At 41.2% G+C, this 14193-nt stretch overlaps 1 protein-coding gene across 2 annotated transcripts in view; it reads left to right on the top strand.

Moving 5' to 3' along the window:
* The first annotated feature begins 12106 nt into the window (after window positions 1–12106).
* The window catches only part of LOC115107098 (liprin-beta-1-like), a 32306-nt gene continuing 30219 nt past the window's right edge, over window positions 12107–14193 (top strand). For both annotated transcript variants that reach the window (XM_029630482.2, XM_029630481.2), the window contains exon 1: window positions 12107–12254. The gene's annotated coding sequence lies outside the window, so the exon portion shown is untranslated. The remainder of the gene's footprint in view (window positions 12255–14193) is intronic.

The following is a 14193-nucleotide window of genomic DNA, read 5'->3' as shown; positions in this document are numbered from 1 at the left end:
TTTCTTTCTCTCTCTCGGAGGACCTGAGCCCTAGGACCATGCCTCAGGACTACCTGAGATGATGACTCCTTGCTGTCCTCAGTCCACCTGGCCGTGCTGCTGCTCCAGTTTCAACTGTTCTGCCTTATTATTATTGGACCATGCTGGTCATTTATGAACATTTGAACATCTTGGCCATGTTCTGTTATAATCTCCACCCGGCACTGCCAGAAGAGGACTGGCCACCCCACATAGCCTGGTTCCTCTCTAGGTTTCTTCCTAGGTTCTGGCCTTTCTACAGAGTTTTTCCTAACCACCGTGCTTCTACACCTGCATTGCTTGCTGTTTGGGGTTTTAGGCTGGGTTTCTGTACAGCACTTTGAGATATCAGCTGATGTACGAAGGGCTATATAAATAAATTTGATTTGATTTTGATTTGACAAGGACAGGTGAAACCAAATGGACCTCAAGCAGAGCTCCCAGTACAGTAGCACCATATTGAGAATGACTCAATATTGAGAATGACTCAACATTGAGAATGATTCAACATTGAGAATGATTCATCATTGAGAATGATTCATCATTGAGAATGACTGAAAGAGTTTTGTGCTGCGAGCGGTCAGACGTATTGAGATGAATAGTAAAGTTAGTGACCCAAAAGCAATGTGCTTTCTGGACAAACATAGTGGGCTGGATTCCCTATTCCGTCTCTAATGTCAATATTAAACTCCTTCGTCATCCAGCTTAAGCTGAGAAAGGCTAGCTTTATTTATAGAGCACAGAGGTGCTTGGATAACATTATTTTCTCTCCACACAAACAGCATTTTCTCAATGACAAGACCCCCCCCCCCAGTTTGCTCCTGGGTTGTAAAAGAGAGAGATGTGATTTTATCCTCCATTGGGCATATTATAAAGTATTACCACCCACGATGTTCAACATTTGCACAGATATTATACTCTTGTATGATTCCTTCTCTGTATGCAGTTTCATTACCTGGTCCACATTCTTACACTGTAAAGATATTGATAGATGTGGACAGATTTTAGTTTTTCTTTCTTGTTTTTTTATTCCCTGCACACATTGGTCAAGGCTTGGCCTTTGATAACAGGTTTCTACATTCCCAGAAAAAACATCAAAAGATAATAGATTTGTCTGTCAACATCTTTCATTGTCTCTTCATTGTCTGGCAGTCTCTATGGGGGTGCCACAGGGTTCAATTCTTGGACCGACTCTCTTCTCTGTATACATCAATGAGGTCGCTCTTGCTTCTGGTGAGTCTCTGATCCACCTCTACGCAGACGACACCATTCTGTATACTTCCGGCCCTTCTTTGGACACTGTGTTAACAACCCTCCAGGCAAGCTTCAATGCCATACAACTCTCCTTCCGTGGCCTCCAATTGCTCTTAAATACAAGTAAAACTAAATGCATGCTCTTCAACCGATCGCTACCTGCACCTACCCGCCTGACCAACATCACTACTCTGGACGGCTCTGACTTAGAATACGTGGACAACTACAAATACTTAGGTGTCTGGTTAGACTGTAAACTCTCCTTCCAGACCCATATCAAACATCTCCAATCCAAAGTTAAATCTAGAATTGGCTTCCTATTTCGCAACAAAGCATCCTTCACTCATGCTGCCAAACATACCCTTGTAAAACTGACCATCCTACCAATCCTCGACTTTGGCGATGTCATTTACAAAATAGCCTCCAATACCCTACTCAACAAATTGGATGCAGTCTATCACAGTGCAATCCGTTTTGTCACCAAAGCCCCATATACTACCCACCATTGCGACCTGTACGCTCTCGTTGGCTGGCCCTCGCTTCATACTCGTCGCCAAACCCACTGGCTCCATGTCATCTACAAGACCCTGCTAGGTAAAGTCCCCCCTTATCTCAGCTCGCTGGTCACCATAGCATCTCCCACCTGTAGCACACGCTCCAGCAGGTATATCTCTCTAGTCACCCCCAAAACCAATTCTTTCTTTGGCCACCTCTCCTTCCAGTTCTCTGCTGCCAATGACTGGAACAAACTTCAAAAATCTCTGAAACTGGAAACACTTATCTCCCTCACTAGCTTTAAGCACCAACTGTCAGAGCATCTTACAGATTACTGCACCTGTACATAGCCCACCTATAATTTAGCCCAAACAACTACCTCTTTCCCAACTGTATTTAATTAATTTATTTATTTTGCTCCTTTGCACCCTATTATTTTTATTTCTACTTTGCACATTCTTCCATTGCAAAACTACCATTCCAGTGTTTTATTGTGCTATATTGTATTTACTTTGCCACCATGGCCTTTTTTGCCTTTACCTCCCTTCTCACCTCATTTGCTCACATTGTATATAGACTTGTTTATACTCTATTATTGACTGTATGTTTGTTTTACTCCATGTGTAACTCTGTGTCGTTGTATCTGTCGAACTGCTTTGCTTTATCTTGGCCAGGTCGCAATTGTAAATGAGAACTTGTTCTCAACTTGCCTACCTGGTTAAATAAAGGTGAAATAAAAAATAAAATAAAAATTGTGCATTGAACAGAAAAAAACATGTTCTTTCAAGTCTAAATCTTTCTATTTGTACCGACCTCTTTGATGGTCAAAGCCAAAGCTTGAAATATGAAAGTATACCAACAAAGGTGCTGAGATTATGAAAGAAGAAGCAGATACAGGACTCTGTTGGAGAGGTTCACATGTTGTCAGAGACAGTCTCTCCCGGGGTATGTGGTTCATCTCCTCCCTGTGGTTGTGTGGTGCTCTTGAACTGACCCCTGACCTTGGGCGCCTCTCCACGCGTCTCTAAGTGCTACTCCACTCTGCTCTCCTACTGGCCAATGGTCTCTTCTTTATCAGCTCCTGTCATCCAGAGGGATAATTATGGGATGTTAGGGGGTGTTCTGTGGCTGATGGACAGCTACAGTTATTTGCTCCAAAGTATCTTTCTTTATGGGAACTTTCCACCGCAATGCTCATCAGACCAGTTGGAAGGAAATTGTCTGTACCATGCTAAAAGCAAGGACGGCTTTGTTATTTTCTAATCATCCTCCATGAGAAAGCGATGACATGGGGGTGGTAATAAGAAGATCAGGAGTTGATTGCAAGGCACAGTATATGAATGGCTAGCCATTAGACTAGCTGAGCTAAACATCTTATTCAGCATGCAGCAGATCATGAAAGGTATAGTGGATCGTTGTTTTCCTGACAGTAAAAGTCAGGTAAGATACTGAACAGTTTTTTAAATGTATCAGTAAATAGCTACATTGAAACATATAACCACTCCTTTGGGGATTGTGCAAAATCAAGAGGGCAAGCGGTAACATCATGTTTGTAGACCGGTAAAAATAAACCCATGACTCTTTACAAGTGGGGAAGATGAATGAAACCGTGGCAACGGTTCAAACAGAAGAGTGAGCAGCCATCCCTGTCTAGTTGGGGCCGCCCCAGGGACCCTGCTGACTTCCCTCAGCTTGTTAATTATCCCCCTGTCAGCGGTGTTATGTAAGAAAGAAAGCACCAGGAAGCTGAATGATGAAGGGAAACATGCCTGGACAGTTTCCCCACTAATAAGGGACAATAAATTCTTCCAAGAAGTGGAAATGAATGAACAAGCACTTGAGTCACTCAAATGGTTGATATGGAGAGAGGTTGAATCGCATTAGAATGCAACAGTTATTCGTGGCCTTCTCAATACTAACCTCTAGATATTGAAAGGTGCTCTTGCAGGCTGTTATAAAATAGTTTGACTGTTACAAAACAGTTTTAATTTGACTGGTCATGAGAGAGAGTAGGTCAACAGGTTGATTCACTATTTGTTCTTTCCTTACAAATGAGCTACGTTCGGCATTGCTGGTTTAGCTTGTGTTTCTTGTATTTGGCTTAATCAGTTCAACATCTTCCTTATAATTATCATCCTCCTCTTCATCTTCATCATCAATATTATGGTAATTGTTTTCAACTCTTAATCATCATCCTATTTCCATCAGAGTCCATCAGGGTTTAACACTATCCTTCACTGTCCATCACTTGTTTATATTTGGTAAGGAAATGTAACCTTGCAGTTTGTTTTAGTAACTGGTCATTGTGTCAAAGCAGGTCATGAAGTCGTCCTCTTCCTCTCCCTCGCTTCAACAGAAAAAATAAAGAAAATTGTAGAAAATAAAAAAAGGAGTGCAAAGTTGATGCTATAACAGAGTAGCAGAGAGATACAGAGATACAGACTAGCGAGGCAGTGAATGGGGAGCTCAAGCTTCCCCATTCAGGTGTGGTGGCTTCTGGTCCAGAAACTCGCAACTGCCATTATCAAACCCACTGATCCTGACAAAAGCGAGAGAAGGCTTTCTCATGTATCCAACATTGAAACAGTTTATCCTAATGGGTTTATCCTCAATGTTCCGGACTGTACATTAAAAGCATGGTCTTATTTGTTATGACAATAAATATATTTTTTATATATATAAATAATTACACACTACACAATTCTTCAATAGAATCCTATCACACAGACTGTTAGCCAGTCCTGGAAAATGACAAACATCAGTATTCACATCATAAATGTTTCTAAGTGTTCCTTGGCGTATATACGTATCACTGACAAACTGAAATGCACCACCCACACAGACAGTGTGGTGAAGAAGGCGCAACAGAGCCTCTTCAACCTCAGGAAGCTAAAGAAATGTGGCTTGTCACCTAAAATCCTCACAAATTTTTACAGATGCACAATTGAAAGCATCCTGTCGGGCTGTATCACCGCCTGGTACGGCAACTGCATTGCCCGCAACTACAAGGCTCTCCAGAGGGTAGTACAGTCTGCCATACGGATTACCGGGGGCAAACTACCCGCCCTCCAGGACACCTACACCACCCGATGTCACAGGAAGGCCAAAAAGATTATCAAGGACATCAACCACCCGAGACACTGCCTGTCCACCCCACTATCATCCAGAAGGCGAGGTCAGTACAGGTGCATCAAAGCTGGGACCGAGAGACTGAAAAACAGCTTCTATCTCAAGGCCATCAGACTGTTAAACAGCCATCACTAGCACATTAGAGGCTGCTGCCTATAGGCATAGACTAGGAATCACTGGCCACTTTAAGGAATGGAACACTAGTCACTTTAATAATGCTTACATACAGTGCATTGCGAAAGTATTCGGCCCCCTTGAACTTTGCAACCTTTTGTCACATTTCAGGCTTCAAACATAAAGATATAAAACTGTATTTTTTTGTGAAGAATCAACAACAAGTGGGACACAATCATGAAGTGGAAAGACATTTATTGGATATTTCAAACTTTTTTAACAAATCAAAAACTGAAAAATTGGGCGTGCAAAATTATTCAGCCCCCTTAAGTTAATACTTTGTAGCGCCACCTTTTGCTGCGATTACAGCTGTAAGTCGCTTGGGGTATGTCTCTATCAGTTTTGCACATCGAGAGACTGAAATCTTTTCCCATTCCTCCTTGCAAAACAGCTCGAGCTCAGTGAGGTTGGATGGAGAGCATTTGTGAACAGCAGTTTTCAGTTCTTTCCACAGATTCTCGATTGGATTCAGGTCTGGACTTTGACTTGACCATTCTAACACCTGGATATGTTTATTTTTGAACCATTCCATTGTAGATTTTGCTTTATGTTTTGGATCATTGTCTTGTTGGAAGACAAATCTCCGTCCCAGTCTCAGGTCTTTTGCAGACTCCATCAGGTTTTCTTCCAGAATGGTCCTGTATTTGGCTCCATCCATCTTCCCATCAATTTTAACCATCTTCCCTGTCCCTGCTGAAGAAAAGCAGGCCCAAACCATGATGCTGCCACCACCATGTTTGACAGTGGGGATGGTGTGTTCAGGGTGATGACCTGTGTTGCTTTTACGCCAAACATAACGTTTTGCATTGTTGCCAAAAAGTTCAATTTTGGTTTCATCTGACCAGAGCACCTTCTTCCACATGTTTGGTGTGTCTCCCAGGTGGCTTGTGGCAAACTTTAAACGACACTTTTTATGGATATCTTTAAGAAATGGCTTTCTTCTTGCCACTCTTCCATAAAAGCCAGATTTGTGCAATATACGACTGATTGTTGTCCTATGGACAGACTCTCCCACCTCAGCTGTTGATCTCTGCAGTTCATCCAGAGTGATCATGGGCCTCTTGGCTGCATCTCTGATCAGTCTTCTCCTTGTATGAGCTGAAAGTTTAGAGGGAAGGCCAGGTCTTGGTAGATTTGCAGTGGTCTGATACTCCTTCCATTTCAATATTATCGCTTGCACAGTGCTCCTTGGGATGTTTAAAGCTTGGGAAATCTTTTTGTATCCAAATCCGGCTTTAAACTTCTTCACAACAGTATCTCGGACCTGCCTGGTGTGTTCCTTGTTCTTCATGATGCTCTCTGCGCTTTTAACGGACCTCTGAGACTATCACAGTGCAGGTGCATTTATACGGAGACTTGATTACACACAGGTGGATTGTATTTATCATCATTAGTCATTTAGGTCAACATTGGATCATTCAGAGATCCTCACTGAACTTCTGGAGAGAGTTTGCTGCACTGAAAGTAAAGGGGCTGAATAATTTTGCACGCCCGATTTTTCAGTTTTTGATTTGTTAAAAAAGTTTGAAATATCCAATAAATGTCGTTCCACTTCATGATTGTGTCCCACTTGTTGTTAATTCTTCACAAAAAAATACAGTTTTATATCTCTATGTTTGAAGCCTGAAATGTGGCAAAAGGTCGCAAAGTTCAAGGGTGCCGAATACTTTCGCAAGGCACTGTATCTGGCATTACTCATCTCATATGTATATACTGTTTTTCTATACTATTCTACTTTACCTTAGTCCGTTCCGCTCTGACATCGCTCGTCCATATAAATATAGTCTTAATTAATTCCTACTTAGATTTGTGTGTATTGGGTATATGTTGTGTAATTTTTTTGATATTACTTGTTAGATATTACTGCACTGTCGGAGCTAGAAGCACAAGCAATAACATCTGCTAATCACATGTATGTGACCAATACGATTTGAAGTCTGAATATTGCCAAACTTCCTTTGACAATTTGTACAACCTGTGGCCAGCTCATCTCCAGCTGTTTATTTGCCATTCAACATGTGTTAGAGCCAGCTTATCTGAATTCACCATAAGGGCATGTTGAGGGTGTTGCTTAAACAGACAGACTTTGATGGGGATTTTTTAAATTATGCTAATTAAATCCCAGGGGCACGGACATCAACTCTAGGGTGTTAAAGTCAGGACAACCTCCCCTCTACCTACTTCTGAAACAAGAAATGGCTCCATTCCAGTACAATGTAGTGCTCCACTACGACCTCAAGTGGATCAACTTGACCTTTAGCTTCTGTGGACAAAAGCTTCTAGCTTGCTCCCTATTGGTGCCTTCAATCAAGTACATGAGACATTGGAGTCATAAAACTCCCTAGTCTTGATCCATTCGCTCTCAGGCCATTGCTGTGCACTACAGTGCAAAGGGGCAATATCACCGTCTATACCCGCGGTGCTGCCCATTCACCCTCAAACACTTCCATGTCAATCTCCATTATGATGGATCATTCATATCTTCTTTACACAACTGCCATAGCCATGGTCTTTAAAGACAGTTGTCATACATACAATGTATACAGGAGGATACATTCATCTATTGTACGGATAGACAAATATGGGTGGTAAACAGTTTTCATTAGGAATGAACAACAATGTACTGTGCAATATACACAAGGTACCAACACAAACTGTACTTTCAAACTAATGCTATTTTACATAGTGTGATTGCTACAGTCAAAAAGTCAGCATCAAGCACATTCACATGATGAGTACCCTCGTAATGACTCCATACTTAGGATTCCATATGGTTATCGGAATTAAACAGACCGTTGAAGCAATTTTCTGATTATCTGCATTTCAAAACATGTGTTTACTGCTAGTACACAGCGATCATGTTGGTATACAGTATGCCAGATGGTGAGATGCTGGAGGATGGGCATGAGATGCAACACATAAGAGTGAAGTCTGTTTGAGAGTTTAATGGCTCCGGTATGTTAGCATGGCAACAGCATAATGGCTGCCTTTTGGGCAAGATGTGAAGTTCTAGAACATGTAAGTCTGTCCTGTTGTTGTCGTAAGTGGTCCATTGACCTAATGGCCAATGTGGCTGACTGACTTGTACTGACCTCGCTTTCTCACTGCAAACGGCAAGGACTCCAGTCACATAATACACAACTATGGGAGGACCTGGGCACTACATGTTTTTTCATACACTGTGGGGTAGAACCACATATGGTACAGTCGTGGCCAAAAGTTTTGAGAATGACAAAAGTATTTCCACAAAGTTTGCTGCTTCAGTGTCTTTAGATATTTTTGTCAGATGTTACTATGGAATACTGAAGTATAATTACAAGCATTTCATACGTGTCAAAGGCTTTTATTAACAATTACATGACGTTGACGTAAAGAGTCAATATTTGCAGCGTTGACCCTTCTTTCTCAAAACCTCTGCAATCTGCACTGGCATGCTGTCAATTAACTTCTGTGCCACATCCTGACTGATGGCAGCCCATTCTAGCATAATCAATGCTTGGAGTTTGTTAGAATTTGTGGGTTTTTGTTTGTCCACCCGCCTCTTGAGGATTGACCCCAAGTTCTTAATGGGATTAAGGTCTGGGGAGTTTCCTGGCCACGGACCAAAAATATAGATGTTTTGTTCCCCGAGCCACTTAGATATCTCCGTTGCCTTATGGCAAGGTGCTCCATCATGCTGGAAAAGGCATTGTTCATCACCAAACTGTTCCTGGATGGTTGGGAGAGGTTGCTCTCGGAGGATGTGTTGGTACCATTCTTTATTCATGGCTGTGTTCTTAGGCAAAATTGTGAGTGAGCCCACTCCCTTGGCTGAGAAGCAACCCCACACATGAATGGGGTTGCTTTACTGTTGGCATGACACAGGACTGATGGTAGCGCTCACCTTGTCTTCTCCGGACAAGCTTTTTTCCGGATGCCCCAAACAATCAGAAAGGGGATTCATCAGCGAAAATGACTTTTCCCCAGTTCTCAGCAGTCCAATCCCTGTACCTTTTGCAGAATATCAGTCTGTCCCTGATGTTTTTCCTGGAGAGAAGTGGATTCTTTGCTGCCCTTCTTGACACCAGTCCATCCTCCAAAAGTATTTGCCTCACTGTGGGTGCAGATGCACTCACACCTGCCTGCTGCCATTCCTGAGCAAGCTCTGTACTGGTGGTGCCCCAATCCCCCAGCTGAATCAACTTTAAGAGATGGTCCTGGCACTTGCTGGACTTTCTTGGGCGCCCTGAAGCCTTCTTCACAACAATTGAACTGCTCTCCATTAAGTTCTTGATCCGATAAATGTTTGATTTAGGTGCAATCTTACTGACAGCAATATCCTTGCCTGTGAAGCCCTTTTTTGTGCAAAGCAATGATGACGGCACGTGTTTCCTTGCAGGTAACCATGGTTGACAGAGGAAGAACAATGATTCCAATTACCACCCTCCATTTGAAGCTTCCAGTCTGTTATTCAAACTCAATCAGCATGACAGAGTGATCTCCAGCCTTGTCCTCGTCAACACTCACACCTGTGTTAACGAGAAAATCACTGACATGATGTCAGCTGGTCCTTTTGTGGCAGGGCTGAAATGCAGTGGAAATGTTTTTGGGGGATTCGGTTCATTTGCATGGCAAAGAGGGACTTTGCAATTAATTGCAATTCATCTGATCACTCTCCATAACATTCTGGAGTATAATATAACATAACATTCCGGAGAGAAATATGATACATCTAATGCTCTGAGTGATAATAAGGACATACAGTAATTCCATGTAGTCCTGTAAAGTACAGTAATATGTGTCCCATTATCACCTGCCTGTTATTACTGTAGGTAGTTATACCATATTCATCATATCTAAGTCAAGACCAGGTGACTCATTTCCTTACAGGTCTATCCCTAAGCTGTAGGAACTTCTCCAGCTCCACCTGCTGGTTCTTTTGTCTCCTCTATCAATCAGAGCTCCATTATCAGCCGTTCTCAGGTAGCTACTGGATGTGCATGCTTTGGCTCTACCCCGGACAAACACTTACCTGTTCCAGAGCATCCACTGGTTTGTGCAAAATAATGCAAACAGAGAATTAAGACCATGCATATCTGAAACAACAACAATGACAAGCATTCCGCTACACAGCAATAGCATCTGCTAAATATGTGTATGTGACCAATAAAATTGATTTGATGTAAGCCTAATACCAGTGAATATCAGCAGCTGATTTAATTACATTACCTACTTTTGTTATAATAATTAAATATGTTATCTTTTTAACCTGTGACTGTAACCTCCTCCGGAAAATGAAAGTTCATTCAAGTGGTGATTTTCAGGAAGAGATAAAAACAAAAATATGTTCACATTCCTCCAGACTTAATGGATTCTCCCATGAGGATGTGTATGTAATAAGTAAACAATAGAGTTGACAGGAAATTAATTGCTGGATCCACCCAGTTGCCAAGGTGATAGCCACAAGGAATTTATTGTTTCAGGAATGTGTTGTTTTTGCAGTGCTGCTGGCTATGTTGGATATATTGACAGTATCAATTATGCACTGTGACTGTTAAAACCACTAGAGAGAGACATTTAGCTTTACTCCAAGAGTGGCAGTCAGAATTGATTTCATGCCCAGCAAAGGTTAGTGGACTATACTCCACTCCGTGGTGAAGGGATTTTCTGGTTACTCCACCAACTGAGTAGAGCAGAGGCCAGGCCTTGTGGAATCCAGCTTTGACTACATCAGTATGTCCAAGGTCAATATTTAAAAAAATGTAAATTGTGAAATGCCTACTGTGTATCAATGTTTGTCCTCTGTAGTCGCGTGCCTTTCTTTGCTGAAACCCATACTTTTTCAATAAATGTTAATAAAATACAACCACCAACTGTTTCCTTTTTGAGATTCAATTGGCACATAACGTAGTTGCCATCTTAGAGCAACAGCAATGGGCAAACAGTCGGTGGTTGTATTTGGATTTTAGCAAACAAAGAAAGGCATGCAACTGCAGAGGACAAGTGTAGGTACACTGTAGGTGTTCCACAATTGAAATGTTTTGAAGTATTGACCTTGGGCAAATCGATGTAGTCAGAGCTAGATCCCACAAAGTCTGGTCTCTGCTCCACTCTGTTGGAGGAGTCATCAGAAACTTCCTTCACCACGGAGTTTAGTACTCTAAGCAAAGGTATGCTCAACTGGCTGTTGGTTTATTCGTTTTTATTTTATTATTATTAACCTTTATTTAACAAGGCAAGTCAGTTAAGAACAAATTCTATTTACAATGACGGCCTACCCCGGCCAAACACTCCCCTAACTCGGACGACGCTGGGCCAATTGTGCGCTGCCCTATGGGTCTCCCGATCACTGCCGGTTGTGATACAGCCCGGGATCAAACCAGGGTCTGTAGTGGCACCTATAGCACTGAAATGCAGTGCCTTAGACCGCTGCGCCACTCAGAAGCCCAGTAGTATCTTCCCAGTGCATATTTTCCTTTGATACAACTAGGATTTAATCCTGTGTCAATTTGCCTGTTGACCACTGTTATTTTCAGAGTGCACCCAATTTCCATAACTTTCCAACTCTAAACTCATTGTACTGATTACTGAAGTGCCCTTATCAAATCAGCCTAAAGCAGAATGCTCACCAAGCTAAGTTACGTTGCGTAGAGACCATCAGAACCTAAAAGGATGAAATTATGTTCTACACCATCGTCTCTCAAAGATTGAGACAAGGAGCAACACTCATAATGTACAGCTGTTGTGTAAAAACCTGACAGACAATCTGTTAACAAACAGTTATCAGACAGCTTGGTGGAGCAACAAAATAATATTCATATCAGTATGATATGGTATTCAATCTGATTGATATTCATTAAGTAAAACACATCACACCCGTATAGATGTTATTTGTTTCATGTATAATGGTCAGTTTTCTATGAGTTATTTTATTCCCTCCAAAATGAAAACCAATAGTATTAAAATCAAAAAGTAATTTTACCTACACAGGGTTGAAATTGGATTGAATAGCAAACACAATAGAGTGGTCTGTGATTGGCCTTGGTTGGCGCATGCGCAGTGGGAAGTTGGGAATTCGCCATGCAGCTCTATCGGTAGGTGTTTGCGTACGGCTCGAGAGAGCCCTGAAAAGTGAACTTTTGGAGTAGCGTTAAAGTCGCCCGTCAAGGAGTCGACGTCTGTGAAGTTATTCCTTTTAGAACTGGGTAAGTGTTTTTTTTTTTTTTGTATTTCAGTCATCACGGACCAGTTTTTTTTGTTCTTTGACCGTCAATTGTATGGTTTACATTTAGTCTGCGCCATTGGGTTATTTATGGCCAATAACAGTAGTATTTCTATTAAACTGAAAAACAATTGAAAATATTTGACACCAACTTTCTTGGAAAGTTATTTTCTCATTGAGTTAGGATACTGCTGTCCACAGCTATCAGTACCTTAATAGTTGATGAGACCGCGAAAACGTTGGCACGCTCAGGAAACAATGAATGGGCAACAGTTTGATACATTGAATACATTTTCACCTTTACCACAACTCTTGATTATGGTTACAGTGTAGCAATGAGCAATAACATCACTAATATTAAAAAGTGTTGCATGCAACTGAAGCTTTTACATAACGGTCAGTGGTGTAAAGTACTTAAGTACTTTACTATTTCTATTTTTGACAACTTTTTTACTTCACCACATTCCTAAAGAAAATTATACTTTTTACTCCATATGTTTTCCCTGACACCCAAAAGTACTCGTTACTTTTTTAATGCTTAGCAGGACAGTAAAATGGTCAAATTCACACATTTATCAAGAGAACATTCCCGGTCATCTCTACAGCGTCTGATGTGGCAGACTCACTAAACACGTGCTTCATTTGTAAATGATGTCCTGAGTGTTAGTGTGCTTCTGGCTATCTGTAAATAAAAAATAAATGGTGCCGCCTGGTTTACTTAATATAAGGAATTTGAAATTATTTATACTTTAACTTTTAAGTATATTTGAGCAATTATACGTACGTTATATTTTAAACCCAATACTTTTAGACTTTTACTCAAGTGGGATTTTACTGGGTGACATTCACTTTTAGTTGTCATTTTCTATTAAGGTATCTTTACTTTTACTCAAGTGTGACAATTGGGTACTTTTCCCACCACAATATATGGTATGTACACCTCAGGTTGGTAGGTCAACGTTACCTTCAGTTCAGGTAATTTCATTAACTGTAGGGCTATTCATAAAAGGGGGAGGGGGGATTCATTCTCGCAATTGTGGGAGACATGGACACTTTACCAAGTTAATTCAACAACGAAAACATCACAGTTGGAATGGTGAATTTTTTTTATTTATCTAGAGCTCATGCCAAATTCATTCATTATGTGTTTTTATTTACGGGCTCATAGTTTTTTTATTTATTACTCTGTGGTCTTAAGTTGTCTAGGAAAGAGCGCTCCTGAGATATTGCCTGTGTGTCCTGGCTCTTGGCTATCTCTCTGTGTATTTGGTGTCTTGGGTTCGGGGGGGGCTGGAAGCATAACAAAGGATTTACTCTCAGACAACCTTGGTTCAGTCTACTGCGCTCAGACCAATTACTGTATTTTTGATTATATATATATTTTTAAAGAAGAAAAAAAAGACATGTCCTAAGGATAGCATGCAGTCACATGTAGTGTATCCAATGACTGCAAGGATAATCGTTTAAAATCTGTATCAGTGCTGCAAGACAACCACAAGTCCAGCTGAAAGTTGTTGTCCAAGCCAGGTACAGCCGTAAGGCCAGACTTCCAAAAACTGTAGTGACAGCTTTATGTTGACAACTGTGCCCTCCAACCAAGTACCAAGAAAACAATCAACTGGGTGTCTCCTTTTGAAGAAAAGTTTTTTTCAAGAAAATGTCAGTATTATGTGCAGAATAGTTTTGTTGACATTTTTAATTTCCTCGTGCAGTGTGTCCTGTCAGTTTGACCCTCCGGCAGAGTTGAGTCAGTTCCGGCAGAGGTGAAGTTCATTGATATAGTGTGGGTTGGTCCTAGTTTGTTGTGAAGAACAGAGAGCAAAGTATTTTAGCCTACAGCTCCTTCATCCAGTGTTCGACTGAGTTATTTGACAGACCCAGCTATCCTAGCTATTGTAAATGAATAGATGTCTAGCATCTAG

Source organism: Oncorhynchus nerka, linkage group LG23 (genome assembly GCF_034236695.1).
Source record: "Oncorhynchus nerka isolate Pitt River linkage group LG23, Oner_Uvic_2.0, whole genome shotgun sequence".
In the NCBI taxonomy this organism is placed as follows: Eukaryota; Metazoa; Chordata; class Actinopteri; order Salmoniformes; family Salmonidae; genus Oncorhynchus; species Oncorhynchus nerka.
Note: the sequence above shows the minus strand (reverse complement) of the source record. Positions and strands in the feature narration are given on the sequence as shown.